At 37.2% G+C, this 13,349-nt stretch overlaps 1 protein-coding gene across 1 annotated transcript in view; it reads right to left on the bottom strand.

Moving 5' to 3' along the window:
• Positions 1-13,349, bottom strand: part of ALG6 (ALG6 alpha-1,3-glucosyltransferase) — a 67,367-nt gene that overhangs the window by 42,588 nt on the left and 11,430 nt on the right. The gene's annotated exons all lie outside the window — the stretch shown is intronic.

Below are 13,349 nucleotides of genomic sequence, written 5' to 3'. Positions count from 1 at the left end.
GGGTCCTGGACTGGGCCCTGCTTTGGGCTCCTTGCTCAACAGGGAGCCTGCTTCTCCCCTGCCTGCTGGTCCCCCTGCTTGTGCTTGTTCTGGCCCTCTCTCTGTAAAATAAATAAAATCTTTTTTAAAATAAATAAATAAAAGCTATTGTTAACATTAATTAGTTAATTGTACTAATTATAAAATATCCAAGTTTATTTTTACTTCATGAGAGAGACTATCAATTATACTGTCTGGTAAGTATCAAGTACAATAATAATAACGAGTATCTGTGTTTTACAAGGGGTTTTTGCAAACTAAATATAAATAACTGAAGGTCAAGTATAGAACCAAAGCCAGACTACATGTTACAAAGAAATCTATTAGGGGGCACGTGGGAGGCTCAGTGGGTTAAGCCTCTGCCTTTGGCTCAGGTCATGATCTCAGGGTCGTGGGATCGAGCCCCACATCGGGCTCTCTGCTCAGCAGGGAACCTGCTTTCCCCACTCTCTCTGCCTGCTTCTTTGCCTAATTGTGATCTCTCTCTCTCTCTCAAATAAATAAAATTAAAAAAGAAAAACAAAACAAAACAAAGAGATCGGTTAGGTCAGGCTTTGCTGTCAAATGACTGATATAAAAAGAATATTGGTTTTATAGCTTTTTTTTAAATTTCAAAATTGCTAATTCAGTATAATAAATCTTTAATAACTAATAATTGATAGACCCTACTATGTGCCAGATATAGCAATGAACTAAGTATTATTATTATCCCCACTCTATAGCTGAAAAAACAGGCAGTTTACCCATGCATCAAGTAGCAGGGTCTGGATTTGAACCCAAGCAAACTGGCTCCATAATGCATGCTTTTAAATCCTACTTTATATTGCTCACAACTTGGTTAAGTAGCTTATTAACCTTAAGTCATGTTAAAGATATAAAGGTAATTCCATTTAGTAAGTAGCAAACATCTACTATTTAAATAGCAGGTAACTACAAAATTGTGAGAAGCCCAGACACATACAGTTTTTAAATCAGCAACTGAAAATCACACTCAAATGTACTCAATAATCTATTAGTTATTAATTAATGCCACCTTGGAGAATGATATATTACCTCTGACTCAAATCCAACCCAGATTTTCTCCAGCTTTGGAACACTACATTAAATAGGGGCTTTTGCATGTAATGACTATATTATACCAACATTCTTTAATGACTAGCATCTTCACAAGGAGATATTCCCCACTGTTGAGATGATCGTGGGAAAAGCAGATTAACATCTCCAAAACACAGAGTGACTATCACAAGCAATTACCCACAGTACACAGACACAAGAATATACACATATATACATACACACACCTCAAAATCTCAAAAAATACCGTATCTTTTCCACTTCTGTGTTCTCAGATACAAAGGCAAACTGCCAGACTCTCAGTGAATGATGCTGAAGCAAGAATACTGATACAATCAGAGTGATAGAGCAAGGATTTGAAGATGAAAAGATTTGAAATTTTGAGTCTGATTTTCCACTTACCATATGTGCAACATTAAGCAATTTGTGATGGCAGACCAAATTATGCTGACTATTCTAATACAATGCCCATTTAGTGGTTCTTGCCCAAAACATCTTTAAGTTATTGTCAGAGACTTTAAAACTCCAAGCCTCTGTTCATGCTGCTTACTCTCTATTCATATATCCCTTTCATCAACTCATATCCTATCTTTAAGAATCACCTGAATTCCAAATTCTCCATGAAACCTTCCTTATAAATTTAAAACACATGGTTTGTTGATTTTTTAAATTAATTTTAATTAAATTTTTAATTAATTTAATATTTTAATTTTTAAAAAATTTTAATTTTTTTAAAAATTTTTTTAATTTGAGGGATAGGGACAAAGAGAGAGGGAGAAGCAGGCTTCCCTCTGAACATAAAGTTCAGCACGGGGCTTAATCCCAGGACACTGTGATTTGATCAGAGCCAAAATCAGATGCTTAATTAACTGAGTCACCCAGACACCTCCTGATTATTTACTTCGCATAATAGTTATTTTTAGTATCACACATTTTGTCACGTGACTATACTATTTCCTAATTGCTACCCAAGTAAGAATTTTAGTTTCCATGAACAAGAGAACATGATTTTCCAGAGTTCAACGGAAACATAGTACTATGTACATACTTTCATTAAAAACTTAATTAACTTAACAGGAGAGGGAGAATAACCTGTATTTTTTGAAAAGGAAAAATATATCCCTAATAAACTGCAATTTTACACTACAGGACTGTGTGTTTCTTTTTAAGCAATACAACCATTGTCCGTGGCTTCTTTTGTGGGAGGAGGAGTTGATTTCTATTTTTTGTTTGTTTAGTTTTTATTTGGTTGTTTAGTTCCACTGGGATAATAAAAGTCAGAGAGGATCTTAGGTAATTTTCTACACCTGAAAAAGATCCAACTATCTAGATTTTTTTGAAATTGCTCTAGATGTGTGGTCAATGTAGAAGAATTTATTACCATTCTCTAACAAATAGAAGAATGGATAATGACTCTCTTTAGGGTTGAGAAACAAGTTTCTATCTAGAGTCTGACCTACTTCAATAAATCCAGCTGACACTGGCTATGAAATTAGTACTTAAGTTTTTAAAACTGCTAAAGTGCCCTTAAAGCAACCCAGAAGGACAACCCAACTGTACCTATGGGAGCTTCACCTGAGAAGGACAAAAAGGATTTGTTCCACAGTGATTAATTCTACAAATTCATTTACATAAAATTCAGAATTACATAAAGAAAACACACTAATGCATATTTGCAGAGTTTCAATTTTGTCTTATTCTCAGGGAAATGGGCTTAAGCAGCACTTAGATGTTCATTTTATCAACCATTGAATTATTCAGAATTATGCTATCACTTAAAAAATAAGTACTTTCTTCGATAACAATACATCCTATCTTTACATTTAAATTTTAAACATTCTAAGAAAAGAAAATTTGGCTAATATTTTGCAGAACAAAATCCCCCTTCTATACGTTCTTGGTGAGTAAGAGGAAACATTATAAATAGCAATGGGTAACTTGAGAGACATTAACCAATAAAATAAACATTTCTTTCTTCTTTTTTTTTTTTAAGATGTACTTATTTATTTGAGATAGAGACAGAGGGAGAGCACATGAGTGAGGGAAGGGGTAGAGGGAGAAGGAGAGAATCTTCAAGCAGACTCCCCACTGAGTATGGAGCCTGATCCCATGACCCTGAGATCATGACCTGAGCCAAAACCAAGAGTCGAATGCCTAACCAACTGAGCCATCCAGGTACCCCAAAACTGATTAATTAAACAGAATACAGTTATATTTTAACAATGATTGATATGTTAAAAAAAAAAAAAAAAAAGATTCTCTGTGGGCTTATCCCTCCTAAACAGCCAATACAACTTTCAGAAAAAGAAAACTAGAATAAAATAACTTTCCTTGGTTCAAGTGTTGCTATTTGCTCAAAAACACTGGTAACACTTTGGATCAACTATAAAGGAACTGTGAATCTCTACAAGATATAAGAAATGATCAATACTAAAATCAGAATTTGTTTCTGCCCTGGGGTTCCTGGCTGGCTCAGTTGGTGAAGCATGTGACTCTTCATCTCAGGGCCATGAGTTCAAGCTCCATAATGGGTGTAGAGATTACTAAAACATAAATAATCCCCCCTCAAAAAATAATTTATTTCCTCCCAAAAGCTTATTTAAAAGTAACAATCAGAGGTGCCTTGGTGGCTCAGTGGGTTGAAGCCTCTGCCTTCGGCTCCGGTCATGATCCCAGGGTTCTGGGATCGAGCCCCACATCAGGCTCTCTGCTCAGCAGGGAGCCTGCTTCCTCCTATCTCTCTACCTACTTCTCTGCCTACTTGTGATCTCTGTCAAATAAATAAATAAAATCTTTTTACAGGGCGCCTGGGTGGCTCAGTGGGTTAGGCCGCTACCTTCGGCTCGGGTCGTGATCCCAGAGTCCTGGGATCGAGTCCCACATTGGGCTCTGGCTCAGCAGGGAGCCTGCTTCCTCCTCTCTCTCTGCCTGCCTCTCTGCTTACATGTAATCTCTCTGTCAACTAAATAAATAAATATTTTTTAAATAAATAAATGAATAAATCTTTTTACATAAACAAACAAATAAAATTGAAAAATCGAAAAAATAAATAAATAAAAGTAACAAGCAGGGGTGCCTGCATTGTTCAGTCAGTTAAGTGTCTGCCTTTGGGTCTAGTCATGATCCCAGGGTCCTAGGATCAAGGCTCAGGTCCCCAGGTCACGCTCCCTGCTCATCAAAGAGTCTGCTTCTCCCTTCCTCTGCTCCTGCTAGCAAGCCCACACTCTCTTTCTCTCCCCCATGTCTCAAATAAATAAAATCTTTTTTTAATTTTTTAAATTTTAATTTTTTAAAAAAATTTTTAATTTTTTTTTAAATTTTTTTAATTTGAGGGATAAGGACAAAGAGAGAGGAAGAAGCAGGCTTCCCTCTGAACATAAAGTTCAGCACAGGGCTTAATAAATAAAAGTAACAAGCAATATTTATTCAATATTTTTAGGTCTATAAAAATCAATCACATAAGCAGCACTTAAGTAAGGGGTATAATGTAAACATTGTAAGGCATATACATTTTAGAAAAATTTAAATTACAATACACATAAGTAGCTTGCCTAAACAATATATGCATTCCCAAAGAATAATGGATTAACATGAAGCAAGCTAACCTGAGCTTCCTCACTTGAGTGCTTCTTAATTACAATCTTAAAACAAGATAAATGAAAAGCAAACTAAAATAAGCATGTTAAAAAGAAATTATGATAACAAAAAAAGTATTATTTTTAAAGATTTTATTTATTTATTTGACAGACAGAGATCACAAGTAGGCAGAGAGGCAGGCACAGAGAGAGAGGGGGAAGCAGGCTCCCTGCTGAGCAGAGTCCCATGTGGGGCTCAATCCCAGGACCCTGTGATCATGACCTGAGCCGAAGGCAGAGGCGTAACACACTGACCCACCCAGGCGCCCCCCATAAAAGTATTTTAATTAAAAGAAAAAAATCTCAGCACAATCACAGATCTAATACTCAATTCTTTAATTCTCCCAGCATCCTATGATATAGAAGGTTTTTTGACGAGTGCTAAAGATGTTGTACTTTTTATGATGGGGTTAAGAACTCTAACAGAATCACAGTTTTTCTTAGTGCATAGCACTTTATTCTTCTCTTCTGAAATATGACAAAAACACATAATAGCCACCTGTAAAAGATGTATACGAATATTCTACTACTATACAAAAAGAATACTTTCCTATAATCCAAAAATAATCTTGTTACGTCGACTTTCTTATGGGACATTCAAAGTGAAGTTTAAAATAAGCCGGCGTCCAGTTTTCCGGATAAAGTAAGTAACTAAATAAACTCAGACTTTAGGAGAGAAATGTTAGAATACATAATGTAAACCACAAGGATAGAAAAGTATATATACGCTTGTCTTCTATTCAGTTCCCATTAAGCATTTGGTTAATATGCTAGTAATACAGAAGTAGTGTGATTTCTTAAATTCTGTTATTCTATTCTATACCTTTAGTTCTTTTCTACTTCATCTCAACATGAAAAGTTCAAAGAAAATAATATATCTGTCAAAATTAGAACTAAAGGAAAATTGTAAGAACATAATGATCAGGAAAAAAATAGTGTTGAAGGAAGAAAAGGAGATGACCATTCAATAGAACAGTTATAGGCTGAAAGCAGAGGTAACGTAAATTACGTATTTTAACTTTTTTTTTTTTAACATTTTATTTATTTGACAGAGAAAGAGAGCACAAGTAGGCAGAGCAGCAGGCAGAGAGGGAGAAGCAGCTTCCCCACAGAACAGGGAGCCCAATATGGGGCTCGAGCCCAGCACCCTGGGATCATGACATGAGTCGAAGGCAGACACTTAACTGAGCCACCCAGTTAAAAGTTAACTTTAAAAATATATATATTGTATTTATTTATTTGAGAGAGATAGCGCGCGCACACAAGTGGGGGGGGAGGGGCTGAGAAAGAGGGAGCAGCAGACTCCCCGCCAAGCAGGGAGCCTGATGTGGGGCTGGACCCCAGAACCCTGGGATCATGACACGAGCCGAAGGCAGAAGCTTAATCCACTGAGCCACCAAGGCACCCCTAAAAGTTAACTTTTAACAGGTCTTTTCTTCCTGACCTCCTTACCCCATTCCTGTTACCAAACTAACTCCTTCCTTCAATTCACAAATTTCTAAGAGTTGCTATGCCCTCTTAACTCCTCTAAATGGGAATTATCCCATTTAGTCCTCAATTCATTACAGTCTGATAATTAAAAGGCTCACAGTGGCCTCCTTAGAAATCTTTGGTCTATTCTTAATTTTCACCCTTCTTAGCAGTCTAGAACTTGCCACTATAGCCAGTCATTATTTCTTAAATTTCTCTAATTTCCTGGCTCTAATCCTCCCTCCTCATGGTTTCTTCTCAGCCTCCTTTAATCATTTCCCTTCTCTGTGAAGTGACCAGTGGTTCAATCTGTTTTCTTCTTGCAGTATAAATGCCCCCAACCCTGTGGCTTTAACCATTACCTGTATCACCATTTTATAAAGTTCAGAGTAACCTGTGGAGCTTTTAAAAAAATAGATGAGGCCAGTTTTCAGCAACAAGGCAGACTTAAAAGGCCAGAAAAACACCTCCAATGGAGGTGGGGGAAAGGAGTAATGGCTAAATTAGCATCAAAACAAGAGAATTCCTTAGGAGCCAAAAATAACAAAAGAAGTTTAATATCCAGACAAGTAACCATTTGTCCTGAGGTTACCCAATGACTTTCTGTGGCCTATGGCCTGGCTATGGAAATTCTATACAATGAATAAAGAGGTATAGCCTAGAACTTGAATAATATTCAAATTCTATATTTTTAATTCTAAAAAGTTTTAATTCACAGATAAAAACTTCAGTGTTGGAGAACCATCTACTAAGATAACAAAGTAACAACGCCTTTGGGGAAATGGTGAAGGCAATATTTATCTCTGCCTTGGCTCCTGGTAGTACAGGGAAAAAAAAGTCTCCTGAAAATTCCTAACATTATCCTGCATTCACCCAGTGTGGGGCCTGAATTCACACCAAGAATTACAGCCAAAGAAACCTTAAGATGAGAATTTAGTTTGACTTTTAATAGTGTCCAAAGTGCCAGCAAGAGGCAACCTAAATCCTCTGTGGAGAAATACACAGTAAACTTGGTCCTTAAAAATTTCTCACAGGTAAAAGTTCCAAGTAACTTGAGCTCGCGAGTTTTAAAAAATCACTAAACCCTGAAACAAAATAACATGAGTTAGAGTCCGTAGAACCAACAAACCAGGAAATTAAACTGCAGGTATTAGTATTCTCTGAAAAGGAATATAAAATAAGTATGGCTAATATGCTTAAAGATATAAAAGACGACACTGAGAATATGTTGAAGGAATAAGAGACAATCAGAAATGAAGATGATTTGGAAACAAACATCAAACAAACAAAGGAAAGAAACAAACAGAAGTTTAGGAAATAAAAAAAATACAGTACTAAAATTGTAAAAACTAAACTCAGAAAAGAAAGGAAACAAACAGAAGTTTAGGAAATAAAAAAAATACAGTACTAAAATTGTAAAAATTCAATGGCCAGTTTAAAAAAACAAATTAAGGATGCCTGGGTGGCTCAGTCAGTTTAGCTGCTGCCTTCGGCTCGGGTCTTGATCCCAGGGACCTAGGATTGAGTCCAACATCAGGCTCCTTGCTCAGCAGGGAGCCAGCTTCTCTCTTGGCCTCTGCCTGCCACTCTGTCGGCTTGTGCGCGCTCGCACTCTCTCTCTCTCTCTGACAAATAAATAAATAAAATATTTTTAAAAATAAAAAATAAAAAAACAAATTAAACACAACTATAAAGAAAAGTAACAAAAAGGAAGATAGATCTGGTGATTATTTTTTTTTAAAGCAGTTTGAAGAAACTGAGATGGAAAATATATGAGATTATGAGACACAGAAGATAGGATGAAAGAAACCAACTTACATCTAATAAGAGTTACACAAGGAAAGCAGAAATGAGGGAGATACAATACTTGAAGAGAGAACTGAAAATATAAACTCAATGAGATGAAGAGATTGTTGTCTATTTTATTTTCTGCTATATCACCTGCCTTTGGCATGAGTACCCTACACATATGTGGTGAATTAATAAAAGACCAAAGAGCTAACATATATCTAACCAGAGTTTTACGAAGAGGAAACAGAATGAGAGGAGACTAGCTGAACAGTTTCAAGAACAGACAGGTTACCATTCATTAGAGTCAGAAATCCCAGGAAATCCTGAGGATAAATTTTTTAATACATAATTTTGATACATCACAGTAATACTGCAATAATTTTGATACATCACAGTAATACTGCAGCAAGAGAGAAAAGACAAATTACCTACAAAGAAATAACAACTGAAAAGACAGCTGATGGTCTGAACATAGCAACAGAAACTAAAAGACAATGAAATGAGATTTTCAAAATACTAAGAGCAAATAATTATCAACACAGAATTCCAAACCCAGTAAAATGTTAGGACCTAGAGCAAAATAAAGGCATTTTCAGATAAAAACTACGCCACCAAAAGCCTCTCACTAAAAGAACTCCTGGGGGTGCTAGTTTGGCTCAGTGAGTAGAGCATCTCAGGGTCCAAGTCCCACAATGGGAACTGAGCCTACTTAAAATAACTGTTTTCTAATTGGAAAAAAAATAAAAAAAGAAATTAAAACCTCCCAAAGATTTGGGATGCTTGAGTGGCTTAGTCAGTTGAGTGTCCAACTCTTAATCTTGGTTAGGTCTTAATCTCATGGTTATGAGTTCAAGCCCCACATTGGGCTAAGTGCTGGGTGTGGAGCCTACTTAAAAAAACAGAAACAAAACCAAAAACATTATGCCATGCAAAATAAATCAATCAAGAGAAAAACAGTATCATATGATCTCACTGATATGTGGATTTAAGAAACAAGGCAGAGGATCATAGGAGAAGAGAGGTAAAAATGAAGAAAGATGAAACCCAAGAGGGAGACAAACCATAAGGGACTCTTAGTGTTAGGAAACAAACTGAAGGTTGCTGGAGGGAAGGGGGTGTGGATATGAGGTAAATGGGTGATGGACTTTGGGGACGGTATGTTGTAATGAGCACTGGGTATTATGTAAGACTGATGAATCACAAACCTGTACCCCTGAAACAAATAATACATTATATGTTAATTAGCTGACTTAAGGGTCGCCTGAGTGCCTCAGTCGGTTGGGCATCTGCCTTTCGCTTAGGTCATGATCCCAGAGTCCTAGGATCGAGCCCCACACTGGGCTCCCCACTTGCCAGGGAATCTGCTTCTCCCTTTGCCTGCTGCTCCCCATGCTTGTGCTCTTTCTCTCTCTCTCACTCTCATTCTATCTCAAATAAATAAATAAAATCTTAAAAAAAGAAAAAGGTTATTACTCCTCCCACCAAAAAAATGGAAAAAATGGAAAAAAAAATTAGCCGAATTTAAATTTTAAAAATAATCCAATTAAAAAACAAAAACAAAAATAAAACAAAACAAACTCCCAAAAATGTACTTCAGGAAGAAAAACAATTATTTCAAAAGAAGATGCAATATGTAAAAAGGAAGGTTAAGCACAAATAATAAACATGAGGGTAAATCTAAGTAATACTAATTTTATAAAACAGTTATTAATGTCTAAAATCTTACACAATAATATTTTAATAGCAGGGGGAAATTTTAACTAGAGTTTAAGCATTTCATGGCCCCTGCATTGTTCAGAAAGAAAATATAAATATTAATTTTAGATTAAGTTAAATACGTATATGAAAATCTCCACACCACACTCTGAAAGAATAAAATAAACCATAACTTTTAAAAACCATCAGGAGAAAGTGGAATTAGGATGGGGAACTCATTAGTCAGGTCCAAGTCACAGGGACTGAAAAACAAAGAGTAAAAGGATAGAAAAAGATTTATTAAGCAAAAATTAACCTAAAGAAAACTAGTGAAGTTTATTAATTTCAGAGGAAATGGACTTTAAGATAATAGCATTACTGTAAATAAACAGGGACACAACAGTAATGTCATGAAATTCAAGTCCCAAGGAAAAGAATTCAACATCACCTAATAATATAGATACAAAATATACAAACAAAAATTGACAAAACCACAAAGAGAAATTGTAGTTCTCTCAACTGGTAGTTTAATTGGGCAAAAATCAGTGAGGATATTAAAAATTAACATCAAAATAATAATATGGAGTTAATGGATACATACAAAATATTAAACTGGAGGACATGTATTTTTTTTAAAGATTTATTTATTTATTTGATAGACAGAAATCACAAGTAGGCAGAGAAGCAGGCAGAGAGAGGAAGAAGCAGGCTCCCTGCTGAGCAGAAAGCCCGATGTGGGGCTTGATCCCAGGACCCTGGGATCATGATCTGAGCCGAAGGCAGAGGCTTTAACCCACTGAGCCACCCATTTTTTAAGCACAAACAGAACATTCACAAAAACTGATCACATAGTATGTCAAGTCTCAATACACTTCAAAGAATATGTACCAGAGGGGTGCCTGGTACATCTCTCTGTCAAATAAATAAATAGTCTTAAAAAAAAAAAAAAAAAAAAAAGAATATGTACCAGAGAGTAAGATTCTCTCTCTCTCTCTTTTTTTTTAAAAGATTTTATTTATTTATTTGACAGACAGAGATCACAAGTAGGCAGAGAGGCAGGCAGAGAGAGACAGGGAGGCAGGCTCCCCGCCAAGCAGAGAGCCTGATGCGGGGCTTGATCCCAGGACCCTGGGATCCATGACACGAGCCAAAGGCAGAGGCTTTAACCCACTGAGCCATCCAGGAGCCCCGTAAGATTCTCTTTCTACAATGCAATTTTAAAAATATCAAAAAACCATTTTTAAAGCCTAAATAATTGAAAAATTTTTAAATATGCTTCTAAATAATTCACGAGTCAAAGAATAATCGCAATAGAACACAGAGGGATACTCTGGTGGCTCAGTTGGTTATGCATCTGCCTTCACCTCAGGTCAAGATCCCAGGGTCCTGGGATCAAGCCCTGCATGTGATCTGTGTCCCTCTGCTTGTGATCTGCCTCTCTCTCATGAATAAAATCTTTAAAAGAAATAAAATAAAATCTTAAAAAAAAAACATAGAAAATATTACTTGTGGGGCACCTCAGTGACTCAGTCAGTTAACCACCTGCCTTCAGCTTAGGTCGTGATCTCAGGGTCTTGGGACAGAGCACCACGTTGGGCTCCCTGCTCAGCAGGGTGCCTGCTTCTCTCTCTCCCTCTGCTAACCCCCCACTACTTCAAATCACTATTCAACACCGTAATAAGGTCTTAGCAACAAAAAGACAAAGATACTGATAAGAAGAAATAAAACTGTTATTCATTATTCATGGATTTTTTTTTAAATGAAGAAAATCCACAAGATCCTTCAGATTCTTAGAATTATAAGAGTTTAGAAAGGTTGCCAAATATAAAAAGTCAACTTCATTTTCATACCTTAGCAACATGCACTTTTTTTTAAGTAATCTCTACAGCCAACATGGGACTGGAACTCACAACTCCAAGAATCACATGCTCCCCCGACTGAGCCAGCCAGGTACCCTTCAGCAAAAAGCACTTAGAAAAATAATTTTTTAGGGGCACCTGGATGTCTCAGTAAGTTGAGCATCTGATTACTGATTTTGGATCAGGTAGGATCAGGGTCATGAGACTGAACCTCATGACCTCATCAGGCTCTACACTCAACTGGGAATCTGCTTGAGATTCTTTCTCTTCCTCTCTCTCTCTACCCCTCCCACATCCTCCACCCATCGCTCTAAAATAAATAAATCTTTAAAAAAAAAAAAGAAAGAAAAACAATTTTTAAAAGATACCATCTATATGAGGGAAAAAGGGAAAAATATGTAAGACAGGTAGAAATATATCTAATAAAGGATATATAAGACTTTCATGTAGAAAAGAAGACTTAAACAGGGGCACCTGAGTGGCACAGTCAGTTAAGCAACTAACTCTTCATTTAGGCTCAGGTCATGATCTCAAGGTCATGAGATTGAGCCTTGCATTGGGCTCCTCGCTCAGCACAGAGTCTGCTTGAGTTTCCCTCTCACTCACCCCCTCTACCTCTCCTCATGCCCTCCGCAACCTGTGCTCACTCTCGCACTCTCTCTCAAATAATTGAAAAAAAAAAAAAAGAAGAAGACTTAAATATTAAGGGAGAAAAAAACCCTATGATCTTAGTGGATTAGAAGTCCCAGTGTGGGGGCACCTGGGTGGTTCAGTTAAGCATCTGCCTTCAGATCAGGTCATGATCCTGGGTCCTGGGACAGAGGCTTGAATCAGGCACCTCATTCAGCAGAGAGTTTGCTTCTCCCTCTCCCTCTGCCCCTCCCCACTGCTCATGGTCTCACTTGGTTTCTCCTTTCTCTCTCTAATGAATAAATTTTTAAAATCTTAAAAAAAAAAAAAAGTCCCAATGTAATAATGATTGCCAATTCTCCCCTAATGTAATTCCACTCAAAATGCCAATAGGGTTGGGGTGCCTGGGTGGCTCAGTGGGTTAAGCCTCTGCCTTCGGCTCGGGTCATGATCTCAGGGTCCTGGGATCGAGCCCCACATCAGGCTCTCTGCTCAGCGGGGAGCCCGCTTCCCTCTCTCACTCTGCCTTTCTCTCTGCCTACTTGTGATCTCTGTTAAATAAATAAATAAAATCTTTTAAAAAAAATGCCATTAGGGTTTTTCATTGGACTTTGACAATCTGATTTTTATTAAAGGCAGAGTCAATTAAGCATCTGCCTTCAGCTCAGGTCGTGATTCCACGGTCCTGGGATCAAGCCCCAGATCAGACTGCTGGGGAGTCTGCTTCTCCCTCCCCACCCCACTCATGCTCTCGCAAATGTGCACTCTGTCTGAAATAAATAAAAATCTTTTAATAAATAAATAAAGTCATCTATCTGTATATTAGCTTTCTATTGCTACATAACAATTATTACAAATTTAGTAACTTAAAACATCTCACAATTCTGTAGGTCAAAAGTCTGAATGGGTTTAACTTGAATCTTTGCTCAGGGTCTCACAGGGCCAAAATAAGAAGTCAACCAATCTGAACTCTCAACTGGAGGCTCAGGGAAGAATCTACTTCCAAGCTCATTCAGATGACTGGCACAATCCAATGCTTTGCTGCTACTGACGGTCAGCTGGGGGCTATTCTCCATCTGCAGCCAGAGGCCACTTGCGTTCCTCCAGACATGGCCCTTCCAACTGTCGAACCAGCAATCCTTACGTTATAAATCTC

The sequence above is a fragment of the Mustela nigripes genome, chromosome 14 (assembly GCF_022355385.1).
Source record: "Mustela nigripes isolate SB6536 chromosome 14, MUSNIG.SB6536, whole genome shotgun sequence".
Classification (NCBI taxonomy): domain Eukaryota; kingdom Metazoa; phylum Chordata; class Mammalia; order Carnivora; family Mustelidae; genus Mustela; species Mustela nigripes.
Note: the sequence above shows the minus strand (reverse complement) of the source record. Positions and strands in the feature narration are given on the sequence as shown.